General features: G+C 34.6%; 1 protein-coding gene across 7 annotated transcripts in view; it reads left to right on the top strand.

Annotated features, from left to right (window-relative positions):
* Positions 1–16,432, top strand: part of RANBP17 (RAN binding protein 17) — a 319,157-nt gene that overhangs the window by 46,040 nt on the left and 256,685 nt on the right. The gene's annotated exons all lie outside the window — the stretch shown is intronic.

Raw genomic sequence — 16,432 nt, 5'->3', positions numbered from 1 at the left:
TCTGATGAGAGTTGCAAATATATATATATATATTTTTTTTTTTGAGTGTGTAGTTTGATGAATTTAGAAGATATTCACAGCTATGTAACTATCACCACATTCAAGATAGAGAACACTTCCTTCACTCCAAATAATTTTTTCATGCTCTTTGATCCCTTTCCCTGTCTCTTGACCCAGGATCCGCTGGCTTCTGTCACTGTGATTTGTCTCTTCTAGATTTCTTTATAAATGGAATCATACAATAACTAGTCTTTTGTGTTTGACTTTACATAGCATAATGTTTTTGACATTCAAATATATTGTGTATATTAATATTTCCTCTTCATTGCTGCATAGTATTTCATAGTATGACTTTATTATACTTTGTCTATCTAGTCACTGTGTGATGGACATTTGAGTTCCACTTTCAGTTTTGGGGCTGTTATGAATAATAATGCTATGAACATATGCAGACAAGTCTTTGTATCTACTTCAATTTTTATTTCTCATGGCTAAATACGTAAGACAAATTGCTGGGTCATATAAGAAATGTATGTTTAATATTACAGGGTACTGCTATACTGTTTTACAAAGTGTTCCATTTTTCATTCTTATTGACAATGTATGAGAGTTCCATTTGCTCCACATCTGCATCATGATTTGATACTGTCTTCTTAACTTTAGCCATTCTACTGGGTATCTAATAGTAGTATCTAATTGTTACAGTTTGCATTTCCCAGATAATTAATGGTGGTGTGCTTTTTGCCCATTCCTATATCTTCTTTTATGAAATGTTCACATTTGGGCGCCTGGGTGGCTCAGTGGGTTAAGCCACTGCCTTCAGCTCAGGTCATGATCTCGGGGTCCTGGGATCGAGTCCCACATCGGGCTCTCTGCTCAGCTAGGAGCCTGCTTCCCTCTCTCTCTCTCTGCCTGCCTCTCCATCTACTTGTGATTTCTCTCTGTCAAATAAATAAATAAAATCTTTAAAAAAAAAAAAAAAGAAATGTTCACATTTTTGCCTGTTTTAAAATTGGGTTGTTTGTTCTTTGATACATATTCTTATTGGAATTGTAAGAGTGTTTTATAATTCTGTATATAATCTCTCTTTCATATATATGTTTGCAAGTATTTTCTCCCTGCCTGTGGTATATCTTAACTATTTTTCAAAGAGCCGAAGTTTTAAATTTTGATGACCTACCTTTTCGATTTTTTCTTTCTGGCTTGTGCTTTTTGGATTTAAGAAATCTGCTACCCAAGTCACAGAGATGATGTTCTGTGTTTTCTTCTAGAAGTCTAATAGTTTTTAGCTATTATGTTTAAGTCGGAACCACTTAGGGTTTATGTTTATGCATAGTGTGAGTTAATGGTAAGGTCTGCTTCCCAACCCATACAGATATATAGTTGTTCTAGCCTCGTTTGCTGAAACAACTGTCTTTTCCCCTGTTGAATTATTGTAACACTTTTGTCAAAATCAATTGATTATAAACAGTTCAGGTTATTACTGGACTCTATTCTGTGCCATTGATCTGTATGTCCTCCCTTATGTTAGTGTTAAACTGTCATGGTTACTGTAACTTTGTAAGTCTTGAAATCAGGTAATCTAAGTACTCCTATTTCATTCTTCTTTCTCAAAATGGTTGTGTCTGTTTTAGGTCTTTAGTCTTTCTATATTAATTTTAGCACCAGCTTGTTAATTTCTTTTAAAAAATCTCACCCAAGATTTTGATTGGGATTGCCTCAATCTATGCATCTATTTGGGCAATCTTAACAATATTGAGTCATCCAGTTCATGGGCATGGTACATTGCTTCACTTATATAGTTGTCCCTTAATTTTCTTTGCAATGTTTTATTGCTTTCAGTGCACAGGTATTAGAAAACATTTCACTGAATTTACTACTATATGTTTTTGATGCTATTGTAAATTTTACAGTTATTCTCTGCTATACAAAACCAGGATTGATTTTTATCTTCGTGTCCTATGATTTTGCTAAATTTACTTATTTTAATAGCTTTTTGGGGATTCTTTTGGATTGTTATATATGACATGTCATCTGCAAATAAAGACAGTTTAATGTCTTGTCTTCATGCCTTTTATTTCTTTTTCTTGCCTTATTCCACTGGTAGGACCTCCAGTACAATGTTGAATAAAGTGGTGAGAGTGGATAGTCTGTCCTTGTTTCTGTTTGTACATATAAAGCATTGAGCCTTTCACCATTGATGTAGGATGTTACCTGTAACTTTTTTTAAAGGATGTTTATAATAAATTTGAGGAAGTTCTCTTCTATTCCTCTGGCTATTTATAATGAATGGAGTATTGATTTTTTTTTTAATGTTTTTATCTACCTATTCAAATGACCTTTTTTCCCCCCTCTTTTTACTAATATAGTGAATTACATTGATTGATTTTTTTGTGTGTGTGTGTTAAACCAGTTTTACGTTCCCAGGGTAAATCCTACTTGGTTATGATATAGTGTTCATTTATGTTTGCAAAAAAAAAATTGTTAATTTTACATTGATGTTCATGAAGGATCTTGTCTATATTTGTTTTCTTGCCATGCATTTGCCTGGTTTTGGTAACGGGGTAATACCCTCATAACATAAGTCAGGAAACAATTCCTCTTCTTTCTTTATCTTCTGAAAGAGATTGTGGAATATGAGTGTTATTTTGTTCTTGAGAGTCTTACAGAATTCACCAGCAAAGTAAGTGGGCCTAGAGGGTTTAAAATCACAAGTTCGATTTCTTCAATTGATATAAGACTATTCAAATTTTCTGTTTCTTCTGGACTTAAATTTAGTCATTTGTATCTTTCAAGGAATTTGTCCTATTTTAAAATTCCTTTTTATTGGAATAAAGTTATTTCTAATATTCTGTTATTATTCTTTTACTGTCTGTAGGATCTGAAATGATGTTCCTTTCTTTTTTTTTTTTTTAACTGAAACATACTTGACAATACAACATTATTAGTTTTAGGTAGCCAACATAATGATTTGATATTTGTATATGTTACAAAATGGTCACCACAGTAAATCTAGTTACTATCTATCACCATACATAGTTATAAAATTATTTTCTTCTTATGATGGGAACTTTAAATATCTACCCTCTTAGCAATTTGCAGATATGCAATACAGTATTAACTGTAGTCACTGTGCTGTATATTACATTCCCATGACTTAGTTTTCAACTGGCAGTTTTTTGTTTTTTTTTTTTTTAAGATTTTATTTATTTATTTGACAGAGAAAGATTACACGTAGGCAGAGAGGCAGGCAGAGAGAGAGAGGAGGAAGCAGGCTCCCTGCCGAGCAGAGAGCCTGATGCGGGACTCGATCCCAGGACCCTGAGATCATGACCTGAGCCGAAGGCAGCGGCTTAACCCACTGAGCCACCCAGGCGCCCCTCAACTGGCAGTTTTTAACTTTTGACCCCATTCACCCATTTTACCCACCCACCCCTCATTCCTGATATTGACAATTGTTGCCTTTTTTTTTCTTTTCCCCTGATTGACCTCAATTAGATATTTATCAATTTTGTGAATCTTTCTAAAGAACCAACTTTTATTTTTATTGATTTTTTTTGTTTGTTCATTTTTTAATTTCATAAGTTATTATAGCTTTATTATTTTCTGCCTTATACTATTGATTTTATTTCATCTTTTCCCTCCCTAATTTTAGATAGATTCCACATCTTTTGAGTTTTAAATTTTTGTATTTTTCTAATAGAAAAATTTTAAGTTATGAATTTCATTATTAAGCATTGTTTGAGCTACATCTCATGTATTTTGATGTTCTACTTTTATCACCACTTAGTTAAAAATATTTTCTAGTCCATATTTTTTAATATGGAATTTATGGAATTATTTATGGAATAATTATGGAATTAATTTATGGAATTTAAAGTATATACTTTTTATTTCCAAGTATTTGGGGTTTTCTTAGTTATCTTATCATTGCTGATTTCTAACTTAACTCCACCTTGGTCAAAGACTATCTTGTAGGATTTCAAACTTTTAAATGTACTGAGACTTGTTTTATGACCTAACATATGTTATGTTTTGGTAAACATATGACATACTCTTGAAAAGAATATGTACTTTACCACTTGGGAGTCACAGAAAATAAGTCGAGATGATTAATAGCGTCCAGGTATTCTTTGTCTTTGCTGATTTTGTGTTTTGTTTTGGTCTATTACTATTATTTATAGAGAGAGCTGTTACAGTCTCCAAATAGAATTGTGGAATTGTCTTAGCTACTTTTAATTGTCGATTTTTGCTTCATATAGATATCTATAATTGTTTTGTCTTTCCTATTAATTAAAATCTTTCATCTTGAAATCAGTCTTATCTGGTACTAACCAAAGTTAGTGCCTTCTTGGGCTATTTACATGGTAATCCTTCCCCATGAGTTTACTTCCAGTTTGTCTGTGTATTGATATTTAAAGTACATCCCTCTTAGACAGTATATAGTTCTTTCTTTTTTAAAAACCTACTCTGACTATCCTGTCCTTTAATTGGAATGTTTAGTCCATTAACTAAATGAGGTAGAGGAGGACTACCAACTCAATACCATGTGAACTACTTCTTTAGAATAAGGTTCTTCATATCACACTGGTGGTCTGTATTAAGGCCACAGACCAATTATGGTCTGACTTGAGGGTTTTCTCCTCCTCTCCATCTAATGTTAAAGTCAAGTCAGACAAGTTTCTGTTGTCTTTCTCTGCCTAGGGCAGATTCCTCCTCCCCCCTCCCACCCCAGTTCGTTTTTTTCACTAAGGGTATAACTGTGTCTCAGCTTTTGTTGGGCTCCTCACACTGGGCATACGCTGGGTTTTGACCTTTGTCCATCAAGGAGAAACTCCAGTTCTCTAGCTGTTCTCATGCTTACGTCTCTAGATTTTAGGACGTTGAGGATTTATTTTACTTTCTAATCAGCTCAATAGTACATTTGGTGTCTTCGTGCATGTTGGGTGCAGACGCATCGTAGCAGAGAGCGCAGACTGATGAATAGAGTACACGCTGTTTTCATCCCTCCTTGTCTTTTCTGTTAGCTTTTTGTAGCTGTGTGCTTGCCCTGTAAGCCTGTGTTGTAGTGTTTTTAAAAGGGTTTTTCTTTGGGTTTTTGGGCTTTTTTTGGTCTAATGACTCAGTGACATTCCATTTAGTATCTTTTCAGATTTGTTTTCTTCATTGACTCAGATTATGTTATGGCCAGCTGCCTGTAAAATCACATTTTTCTTTTTGGTTTATACCCCAAATAATGTTTCCTTCTTTTTAATAGCAAAGAATTAGTAGTTCTTTCACTTCTTTGTTGTCAGCTTGCTGCTCTGAAAGGCTTTTCAGATGCAAAACACCCAGCTTCTGGATAAACTTCTTAATGCATTTCGGGGCTTGAAATAAGTGCATGAAATTTTTGAGGTTCCTTTACCTCCTTTCTGCTACTCTCCACCCCTTTTGTCCACCGCATCCCTCCCCAAACTATTTCTTTCTCAAAAAAATGAACTTTAACCGGAGTGGACCTAGTCAATGGCAAGCAAGGTCAAAAGGCAGTATTGCTTTCAAAGGCAAATTGTCAGTATCAGTGATTAAATTGGTAACAAGGCCTTAGGCCTCATGTGTGTACTGAACTTAAGATTCTTATATCCAAAGGCAAATTATCAGTATCAGGGATTAAATTGGTGATTAAGATTCATATATTAAGGTTGGACCCCTGAAAGGGGATAAAGTGGTCCCAAAATGTTATAGCCCCTTTGCTTCCAGCAAAAAAAGTAAATTAAAACCTTCTCTGATGAATAGTAACCATAATTTAGGGCCTTGAGAAAACTGCAGATTCACAGCAATCAAATGAGTGTTCATAATTTTAAAAATAACAAGTACACAAATAATGAACAAGATAGCCTCAATGAGCAGTAACAGAAAAAAATAAATTACCTATTTGATTGAGACCTTCCCAAGGACTTAAGATACTGGAATTGGATGGGAATATAAAATAATTATGTATGAAAATGTTTAAAGAAATAAAAAATAGAATAAAAAATGAGCCAACAGGAGTAAGATAGATGACCAAAGCAGACTGAGGAAGACTCAGGTAAAACTTTTAATATTGAAGAAAAAATTTTGTGATCTAAAATTTAATGGGCGTGTTAAACAGTAAATCATACATAGCTAAGGAAAGAATTAGGACATTGGCAGTTAGGTTTGAAGAAATTTTCAAGAATGTTGAGAAACAAGGAAGTGAGACTATTTAAAAAGAAGTTAAAGGATGGGATGAAATGTCAGGGTATCAGATCAATCCCAGAAAAGCAGAATAGAGGAGATGGAACAGAGGCAATAACTGAAGATAATCTATTTGAGACTTTTTTGGAATTAATGGAGGACATGAATCTATTGATATAGCAAGCCCAACATATACCAATTAAAAAAGAGTTAGTCATAGTGTATAGTCCCATCTCCAAAACAGCTTGAGGAGTATAAAATAGACTGATAAGCTCACTTTTCAACAGTAGAAATGTAAGCCAGAGGATGTAAGCCAGAATATTATTTTTATAAGAAATTGAGCCAAAATAATAGCAATCCTATAATTATATGTAAGCAAAAGTATCTTTCAAGAACAAGGATGAACAAAAGACATTTCAGACTAACAAAACCAGAATTTTTCTACTAATAGATCTTTGCTGAGGTTCTTCATTAAAAGTTTCAGTAACAAAATGAAAAGGTAACCTACCCAGTGAGAGAAAATATTTGCAAACATATATATCTGATGAAAGGTTAATATCCAAAATATTTAAGGAACTCCTACAACTCAGTGACATCAGGTACATCAAAAGGTGTTCCACATCACTAGTCATCAGGGAAATGGAAATTAAAACCACAATTAAAGCACCTCACTTCTCTCAAGAATGACTTTTATCTGAAAGACAAGAGGAAGCAAGTATGGTTAAAGATATAGAGAAAAGGGAAGTCTCATTCACTGTTGGTGGGAATGTAAATTAGAATAGCCACTATGGAAAACAGCATGGAAGTTCCTCATAAAATTAAAGATAGAGCTACCATAATATCCAGCAATTTCACCTCTCTATATTTGTTCAGAGAACATAAAAAACACTAATTTGAAAAGGTATCTACACCCCCACGTTCATTGCAGCTTTATTTACAATAACCAAGAGCCAAGACATGGGAGCAGTCTAAATGTACACTGATGGATGAATGGAGGAAGAATGTGTGTGTGTGTGTGTGTTTGTGAAATGGAATATTATTCAGGCATGATAAACAGTGAAATCATGCCACGTCTGACAGCAAAGATGGATCCTTAGGACATTATGCTAAGTGAAACAAGTCAGAGAAAGACAATACCATATGATCTCATTTATATGTAGAATCTGAAAGTAAAACATAACAAAAAGCTGAATTCATAGATACAGAGAACAGATTGGTGGTTGCCAGAGGAGGGTGGAGATGGGCAAAGTGGATAAACATGGTCGAAAGGTATAAAGGTATAAGCTTCCACTTACAAAATAAGTAAGTCATGGGGATGTAATGTACAGCATGGTGACTACAGTAAGAGTTGTGTATTGTGTATTTGAAGGTAGCTGAGGGAATTAATCTTGAAATGTCCTTATCATAAAAAAAGTTGTGACTATGTGAGGTGACAAATGTTAACTGGACTTAATGTGATCATTTCCTAATATATACGAATATCAAATCATTATATTTTATACTTGAAACTAATACAATGTTATATGTGAATTGCATGTCATTTTTTAAACTTTGAGCTAGTATTTGCATATAAAGCAAGTCTCAACAAATTTCAGTCACATAGCATCATAGAGTCCACAGTCTTACCAATTTGCAATTAAACTAAAACTAAAGTACAAAAATAATAATAAATGAACCCGTACACTTGAGTATTTTTTAGAACCATACTTAAAAGGCACATGAGATACCATTTGTACTCCCAGTAGGTGGGAAAAATAAGAAATCTTACAGGAGAATGTAGATCAAAGGGAATTCTTACACTCTTCTGGTAGGAATATAAAGTAAATCAATTAGAAATGGATTAGAAGTCAGTTTGATGTTATTTTGCAAAGTGGAACATTTGAATCCCTGCTGGCCTGGCACTTCCAGTCTTAGGGATGTCCTCTAGGAAATCTCTTCTCCACAAGTGGTGTGGGACTGATTGTTCATAGTCGAGTTTTCCTAAAGGCACAAGTGGAAACAGCTCAAATGCCCATAAACGTGAAAATGGATAAACAGATGATACTGTGGTTATACAATACAGTATTCTATAACAATAAAAATAAATGAAGTAGAGGTATACTTACAATGAATGTCAGAGATACGATAGCTAGTGGAGTAATGTAATTAAAACTGTATGTGGTATGAAACACTTAATAAAGCCCCAAAACAAGTGAGACTAAAAATACATTGTTTAAGAGTATATGCATAAGTGATAAAATGAAAAAAAAAACATTTTTTTTTTTTTCAAGAGAATAGTAAGCACCAAATAGAGCATCATGGTTACCTCTAGGGTGGCAGGTAAGGGGCTATGTTAGAGGAGGGATAGCCTTGGTTCTTGAGTTGGACTGGGGGTTAAGTAGGTGTTTGTTTCATTGCACTTCATATCCATTACACATAGCTTCATATATATCAACTATTACATTGCAATGTAAAAAGTAAAAAGATTCAGTTATAAAATAATATCTGTTTCCCTACAAAGGAGTATAGCTGTTATGAGATACAAAAATGGAATTAACTTCAATGTAATAATTTACTGATACTAAATTAAAATTAAGTCAGACCTGATTCATGGCTAAATTTAAATTCAAGGAGTTTTTATAGTTGGATATACTGTGTAGGTTTTTTAAAAGATTTTATTTATTTATTTGAGGGAGAGTGAGAGAGAGCACAAGAGGGGAGAGGGTCAGAGGGAGAAGCAGACTCCTGTTGAGCTGGAGCCCAATGTGGAACTCCATCCCAGGACTCCAGAATCATGACCAAAGGCAGTTGCTTAACCAACTGAGCCACCCAGGCACCCACTATGTGGTTTTAATAACATTTTGGTCTCTAATAATGCCCAGTACATAGAAAATTTTTAACATTTTGTTTTTCTTTTTTTGGTCATTGGGAACAAATTTGCCTTTTAGAAATATCTGTGTTCTACTTAAAAATGATTGTTTTAGATTACAAGAAGTGCCTAATGTGGCTTTAGTTTATACCACCATATGCAGCAGTATTCAATTTCTTTTGTGCAGACTAAACACTTCAGTTAGTGTTGAACAAAGAAAATTATATGCTCTCGTTATGTGTGCTTTAATTTAGATGCTTAATGGCTTTTAATGTTACAAAATAAGTTTATTATTATATTATGATCTCATTTGTATTATATTGTCTTGCTCTTCCATATTTGTGGTGATATGGTCATGGTTTACGAAAACAATAATCCCTAAGAAATAGGTCATTAACAGTAGTTAACGATTACTTGTGATCTATGGTAATGACTGATTTCTTTGGGATTATTGCAGTTATAAACCATAATTACAGATTATTACAGCAATAATTATTTTGTTAAAGGAAAAAATGTTCTGTGCTTGAACAGCTGCTTAAACAAGCGCCCTGAACGTTTCAGAATAAATAGAAAAATGGAAAATTATAATGGAAATATAGTATCATTATAAAGATGAGATTCAAAACAAATTTATAGGTATGAAACTGATGTATATTTAAATTTCTAAATGTAATTTTGATGTATGGATTTACATGTTCTTTAAACTTTGTGGACAAAATTCTGTAACCATAGTAACATTTATTATTTCAAATGTTGCTAGTCTAAAATTGGTGAGGTTTAGGGAAAGGGTGTTTATGAGAAATACTATTTTCTCATATTATTTTTCATTCTGTTAAATACAAAAATTATGTTTGATGGTTTAATAATAATGCCTTTACATTCCAATTTTTATTTCTAACACTAATCCTAATTTATTCAGTTAGCAGTTAGGTTTCCAAAGGTTAGGAAATGCCTGCTTGTTGTTTCTTGTGTGATAGAAGTCAGTGCTTTCCAAAACAAGGAGAGTAAATATTCTGTTTTTCCTCCGAATAAACAAACTTCCATTCAGAATATACCATGATTTCAGAAAAAAATTGGTCCCATGTTTTTTTGCATAGTGTTTTTTGATAGACCAGCCTTAATTTTTGAGTTACAGAGCAAAAGGAATTAAACAATAAAAAATTTAAATTTGAGAAGTTCATGTCTTGTATTTAGTATCTTTTATCTTTCTATTATTGGACAGTAATACTCATCAACTGCACTGAAAAAATCCTTTTTCTCCTTTATCTCTTACTAGGTTCAATCCTTTGGGCATGGGGTCTCTCCCTTCTCACTGTACCTCATACATACACATATTTAGTTAAAGCACTATGGGAGAACATGACATATAGAAAGGCCCATGCTTTTCTAAGTGTATTTTACCTGGAAATTTTTTATAGTTTTTTGCTTTGTTTTACAAAAGCACTGAAGAAATATATATAACTAATGGTAACTAGCTGTAATTGCAACAAGCCTCTGGTAGAGACGAAAGAACTTAAAAAATTTTTAATATTGTGACTTGATTTTCATGAGCAGCTTTTAAAGTAAAACTTATGGGGCGCCTGGATGGCTCAGTGGGTTAAGCCTCTGCCTTTGGCTCAGGTCATGGTCTCAGGGTCCTGGGATCGAGCCCTGCATCGGGCTCTCTGCTCTGCGGGGAGTCTGCTTCCCCCTCTCTCTCTCTGCATGTCTCTCTGCCTGCTTGTCTCTTGCCTGCTTGTGATTATCTCTCTCTCTGTTAAACAAATAAATAAAATCTTTAAAAAAACTAATGTGAAACTTACAATGAACATATAAAAGGAACATTGGTATGTTTTGGTTTTTGTAGGTTTATTTGATAGAGAAGAATGAAAAAGAGGATGGCTATTTTATAATAATAGTATTAGTGATAAAGGTTAACATTTAGTGAGCACTTGTAGGAAGCAATATTATGAGTACTTTATATGCAGAATACAATGTAGTGCTTGTCACAAGCCTGTGAGCCAGGTGTAATGATCACCCTCTTGTTTATAAATAAGAATAAAAATGAGAAATTAAGTAACTAGCATTGTTAATAGTTGAGACAGAATTTGGACCAACCCTATGCTCTTGGTAGCTAAATTGTACTGCCTCCATTTTTTATAATACTGATAAGTCAACAGAGAAATATGAACGCTACATGCATGGTGAATTCTTTGACTATTTTCAAGTAGGCTTGTTTTTATCAAGAATTGGTAGACAAATGTTTCTGTGCTTACATTAGTGATAAACCCCCCAAATAAATAAGTTTTCTTATTTTAATTCAGGTATTCAAAACATACTCCTTTCATGTGTCACATATACTTGGGTTTATTTGTGGGTGGTTTGGGAATCAAAGGAAGTGTGAAAGACCCTGGACATGATCCCAAAGGTAGATGCAATCTCATCTGTGGCCAAAACTTGGGAGACAAAGAGGAAAATTCCAGATTGGGAATTAAAATGTGTTAAATAAACACTTGGGAGAATCTTGGATCATAAGATGTTGTTGGATCATCACAGTTTGTCTAGCTAATGGACAGTTGTGCTGCTTGAGTATGCCCTTTCATCCATCTTGAGAGGTAGTGGTATGTATCTCCTAAGGGTATGAGAATGGGCTCTTGGAACTCCATTGCCTGTATTGGAATCATAGCCCTACAGTTTTTAATAGGAACATTTAATGAATGTGACATTAAATAAATGTAAATATAGTTAATAGATACAGTGGTTAGAATAGTAGCTAAGTGCATAGAAAACATCATAAAAATGTTAGCTGTTATTTTTAGTAATAGTCAAGCTTGCTTTAATAACCAGTACCTAAATATCTAAATTGATAAAACATATAAAAAAGGTTATTATTTTAAAAGGTTATTATTTACATTTAAATATTTTTCATCTTCAAAAAATTTGCAGTATGACATTTTTAAAATAATGACTCCCATTGGCCAGATAGATTATTACACTGCCTTCACCAAAAACTATACTTGTGGTGTTTCAGATTCACATCCATTACTCAAAATGTGTATGTCCCACACACAGTTGCGACATAATCTATTAATAATGACCTCTGTGAGATTCTGAGAGATATAGTCAAATCTTCTTATTCAGTATTTGCATTTTATAAAGTTGCAATGAACACTGAATTAGCAAATATTAAGCTACTGTTTCTAGGGTGAGTACACGTTAGGTTCCTGCAGACCCCGGTCACAACATTTTTATTGACTGGTAAATGGATAGCCTTGTTTTATATGTGTTTCTGTTTCAAGACACCTTGTTTACTGTATATTATTGCTTCATTAACATTGAACTCATAGTCCACGTCCCTAATATTCATGTCAAGACGAAGCTTATCTAACACATGCATTTTCTCTGTGAGGTACATATCATATAGGAACGTATATGTTTTTTACATATAGGAACACTATGCAGCACTTTACTGATCTTGGGGAATATTTTAAATAGTAAAATCACCAACAGAAAGCACAAAAGTACAAAAAAATTAGAGCATCAAAAAGGCCATGGAAGAATACTTCTTTATAGTATGAAAGATGAAACAAGAAAGGAGAATGTTGCTTTATTCTACCTATGCTTGGCAAGTGCACACTGGGCTACTCAGATTATTTTGCTGTTGTGCATCTACACATGAATGGTCACAAGTATTTCTGGAGTTACAAATAAATTTTACCAAATAGACGAATTTTCAGTAGGAGAATCTACAAATAATGAGGATAGACTTCATCATATCTTGTGTTGAGTATGCTTTGAGAAGAAATTGGTTTTTTAAGCAATAAATATATAATTACCATTAACATTGATTTTTAGTAATGATTCTACATCTTAATGTATAAAGTCATAAAATGTTAACCTTTTTTTGGCCCGTTTCATGTGATGTATTTTTTGTTTGTTCAGAGATTTTATTTATTTATTTATTTATTTATTTGACAGAGAGGGAGAGTGCAAGAGAGGGAACACAAGCAGGGGGAGTAGGAGAGAGAGAAGCAGGCTTCCTTCTGAGCAGGGAGCCTGATGCGGGGCTCCATCCCAGGACGCTGGGATCACGACTCAAGCTGAAGGCAGATGCTTAATGATTGAGTCGCCCCGGCGCCCCTCATGCTATCTTTCCTATTAATGATTTCTTAGTCCAGTAACCCATGTTTGGATAACTTACTATGTGCCAGACACTGCTTTAGGCTCTGGAGATGCGTTAGACAACCAAACAGAAAAAAAACCAGTTACTATGCAGTTGATAATCCATTGGAATAGAAGGTAACAAAGCAAGATAAATAAGTAAAATATATATTATATTATAAAGTGATAGTACTAAAATAAAGAAGCAGGGAAGGGGGATATGAAATGTTGGCAGATTATGTTCTCATAAACTCTTACCAAAATTTAGTAGCTTATCAAATAACAATCATTTTATTATTATCTCTTCGTGTTCTCTGGGATTCACAAGTCTCAGCTGGATGATTTTCATTTGGGATCTTCCCTGCATTGTAATCAGATGACACCTGGCACTGAAGTCACCTGAATGATTATTTACTCAAGCCTGGTATCTGGGCTGGAATGTTCGATGGGCTCTCGGTGGGCATTTCTCTGCATTGCTAGCTTGGACCTCCTAATAGTATGATAGTCTCAGGGTATTTGGTCTTAAATGGTGATTGGCTTCCCCAGAGTGAACATTTCCCTAAGAGACTGAAAGAAACTGCCAGTTCTCTTAAAGGCTAAGCCCAGTACTGGAATGATGTCACTTCCACCATATTCTGTTGGTTGGAGTGGTTAAAATCCAGCTCACACTTAGAAAGGTTTGGAAGAATAGAGTCCACTTTTTGTTGGCTTGTGCATATGTAGAAGGAAGGAATTGGTGGTTATCTGGAAGGCATGCATGCTTCCTACTCTAGGTACTGAAAATTTATAAGATAGCTATAGAAGGCCTTACTGAAAAGGTGAATCCAAAGTGAGACTGGTTAGCATGGTTGTATCTTTCTTAAGTTGTATTAAACTGTGGGGGTATAGGCAAAGACTAGGTGGGGAACGAGATTTGAACAATTAGGGTTATGTAAGATGAGTATGTCAGAGTAAGAGGAATTGAAGGGGTGTGTAAGGCAGAGATTATAATGATTGAGGACTGAGCAAAGAACTGAAGCTAGCTAAGCAAGATAGAGAAGACATTAAGCTTCTAAGAGAGTGAAGAAATGGCAGGTCCCAAAAAAGTGTTAGTACTAATAAGAGATTAACAAAGTTGATGGATACAGGATTAATAAAAATCAACAGTATGTTTATATATATCCCAATTAGTCAAAAATGAAGGTTAGTTTACTTAAAATAGCATCAAAAAATAAAGTACTTAGGTATAAGTTTTTAAAAAGAAGCATAAGACTTCTATACTGATGACTGTACACCCTTGTTGGAAGAAATTAGAGGTGTACTTGTGGAAAGTCACCAATAGTCATGGATCAGAAGACTTAATATTGGTAAGATGGGAATACTCCCCCAAATTGACCTAAAGATTCTGCTCAGTCTCTCTTAAAATCCCAGCTGGCTTCTTTGCAGGAATTGGCACTGCTGATCCTGAACTTCATGAGGACATCCACAAGACTCAGAATATGCAAAATAAGTGTGAAAAAGAATGAAGTTTAAAGATTCATACTTTCTGATTTCAGAGTTTATTAAAAAGCAACAGTAATCAAAACTGGAATTGGCATGAAGGTAGACATTAGGTCAATAAAATAGAATTGAGAGTCCAGGATATCCTCTAATTTATAATCACTTGCTTTTTGACAAGTGTGGCAAGACAATTCAATGGCGAAAGGATAGTGTTTTTGACAAATGGTGCTGAGACAATTGGATACCATATGCAAAGAATGAAGTTGAACTACTGTCTCCCACCATATGCAAAATTAAGTCAAGATGAATCATAGACCTAAATGTAAGAGTTAGAACTATGAAGAAACTATGAAAAGTTAAAACTCAGAAGAAAACTTAGGAGTAAATTTTCATGACTTTGGGTTGGCCAATGGTTTCTTAGATAAGCACCAAAAGCTAAAATGACAAAAATTCAAAATTTGGATTATATCAGTTAAAAATCTTAGACTACTTCAAAGGATACTGTCAAGAAAGTAAAAGTACAACCAGAAAATTGGAGGAAATATGTGCAAATTATATATCTGATAAGGGACTTGGATCTACAATGCATAAAGAACTCTCATAGCTCACTAGTAAAAAAAAAAATCACAGTTCAATTAAAAATGAGCAGAGGAGGGCACCTGGGTGGATCAGTTGGTTAAGCAACTGCCTTTGGCTCAGGTCATGATCCTGGAGTCCCCAGATCAAGTCCCACATCAGGCTCCCAGCTCCATGGGGAGTCTGCTTCTCTCTCTGATCTTCTCCCCTCTCATGCTCGCTTTCACTGTCTCGATCTCAAATAAATAAATAAAATCTTAAAAAAAAAAATGAGCAGAGGAAGGGTGCCTGGCTGGCTCAGTCAGCTAAGTATCCAGCTCTTCGTTTTGGCTCAGGTCCCAATCTCAGGGTGGTTGTATTGATCGCCACGTTGGGCTGCACACTTAGTGCAGGGTCTGCTTGAGATTTGTTCTCCCTTTCCTTCTCCCTCCCACTCAGCCTGTGTCCTTGCTTATGCACTCTCTCTCTCATATAAATAAATAAAATCTTAAAATGAGCAAAGGATTTGAATAGACCTTTCTCCAAAGAAGATATGTAAGTGGCCAGTAACCATATGTGAGGATGGTCAACACCATTAGACATCAGGGAGGGACATGTCATAATTGTAAGATACCACTTTATACTCACTAGGGTGGGTATAATCAAAAAGACAGATAATAAAAATGCTGACAAGGATTTGGACCTTCATTTATTGCTGGTGGGAATGAGAAGTGGTACAGCTGCTTAGGAAAGTTTGGTCATTCCTTAAAATGTTTTAAAAATCTAGGTATCACATGACCCAGTGATTCCAATTCTAGATATATCCAAGAGAAATTAAAACATATCCACATAAAAACAGCACAGGTGGGGCGCCTGGGTGGCTCAATGGGTTGAAGCCTCTACCTTCGGCTCAGATCATGATCCCAGGGTCCTGGGATTGAGCCCCACATCGGGCTCTCTGCTCCACAGGGAGCCTGCTTCCTCCTCTCTCTTTCTGCCTGCCTCTATCTTAAAAAAAAACAAACAGCACAGGTATTCATAACAGTATTGTTTTAAGTTTATATTTAAATTCTGGTTAATTAACATGCAGTATATTAATTTCAGGTGTACAATATATTGGTTGAACAGTTCCCTATGCAGCACCTGGTCCTCATCACAAGTGCACTTCTTAATCCCCATTGCCTATTTAACTCTTCCCCCTACCCACCACCCCTTTGG

Source organism: Neovison vison, chromosome 1 (genome assembly GCF_020171115.1).
Source record: "Neovison vison isolate M4711 chromosome 1, ASM_NN_V1, whole genome shotgun sequence".
Taxonomy (NCBI): domain Eukaryota; kingdom Metazoa; phylum Chordata; class Mammalia; order Carnivora; family Mustelidae; genus Neogale; species Neogale vison.
Note: the sequence above shows the minus strand (reverse complement) of the source record. Positions and strands in the feature narration are given on the sequence as shown.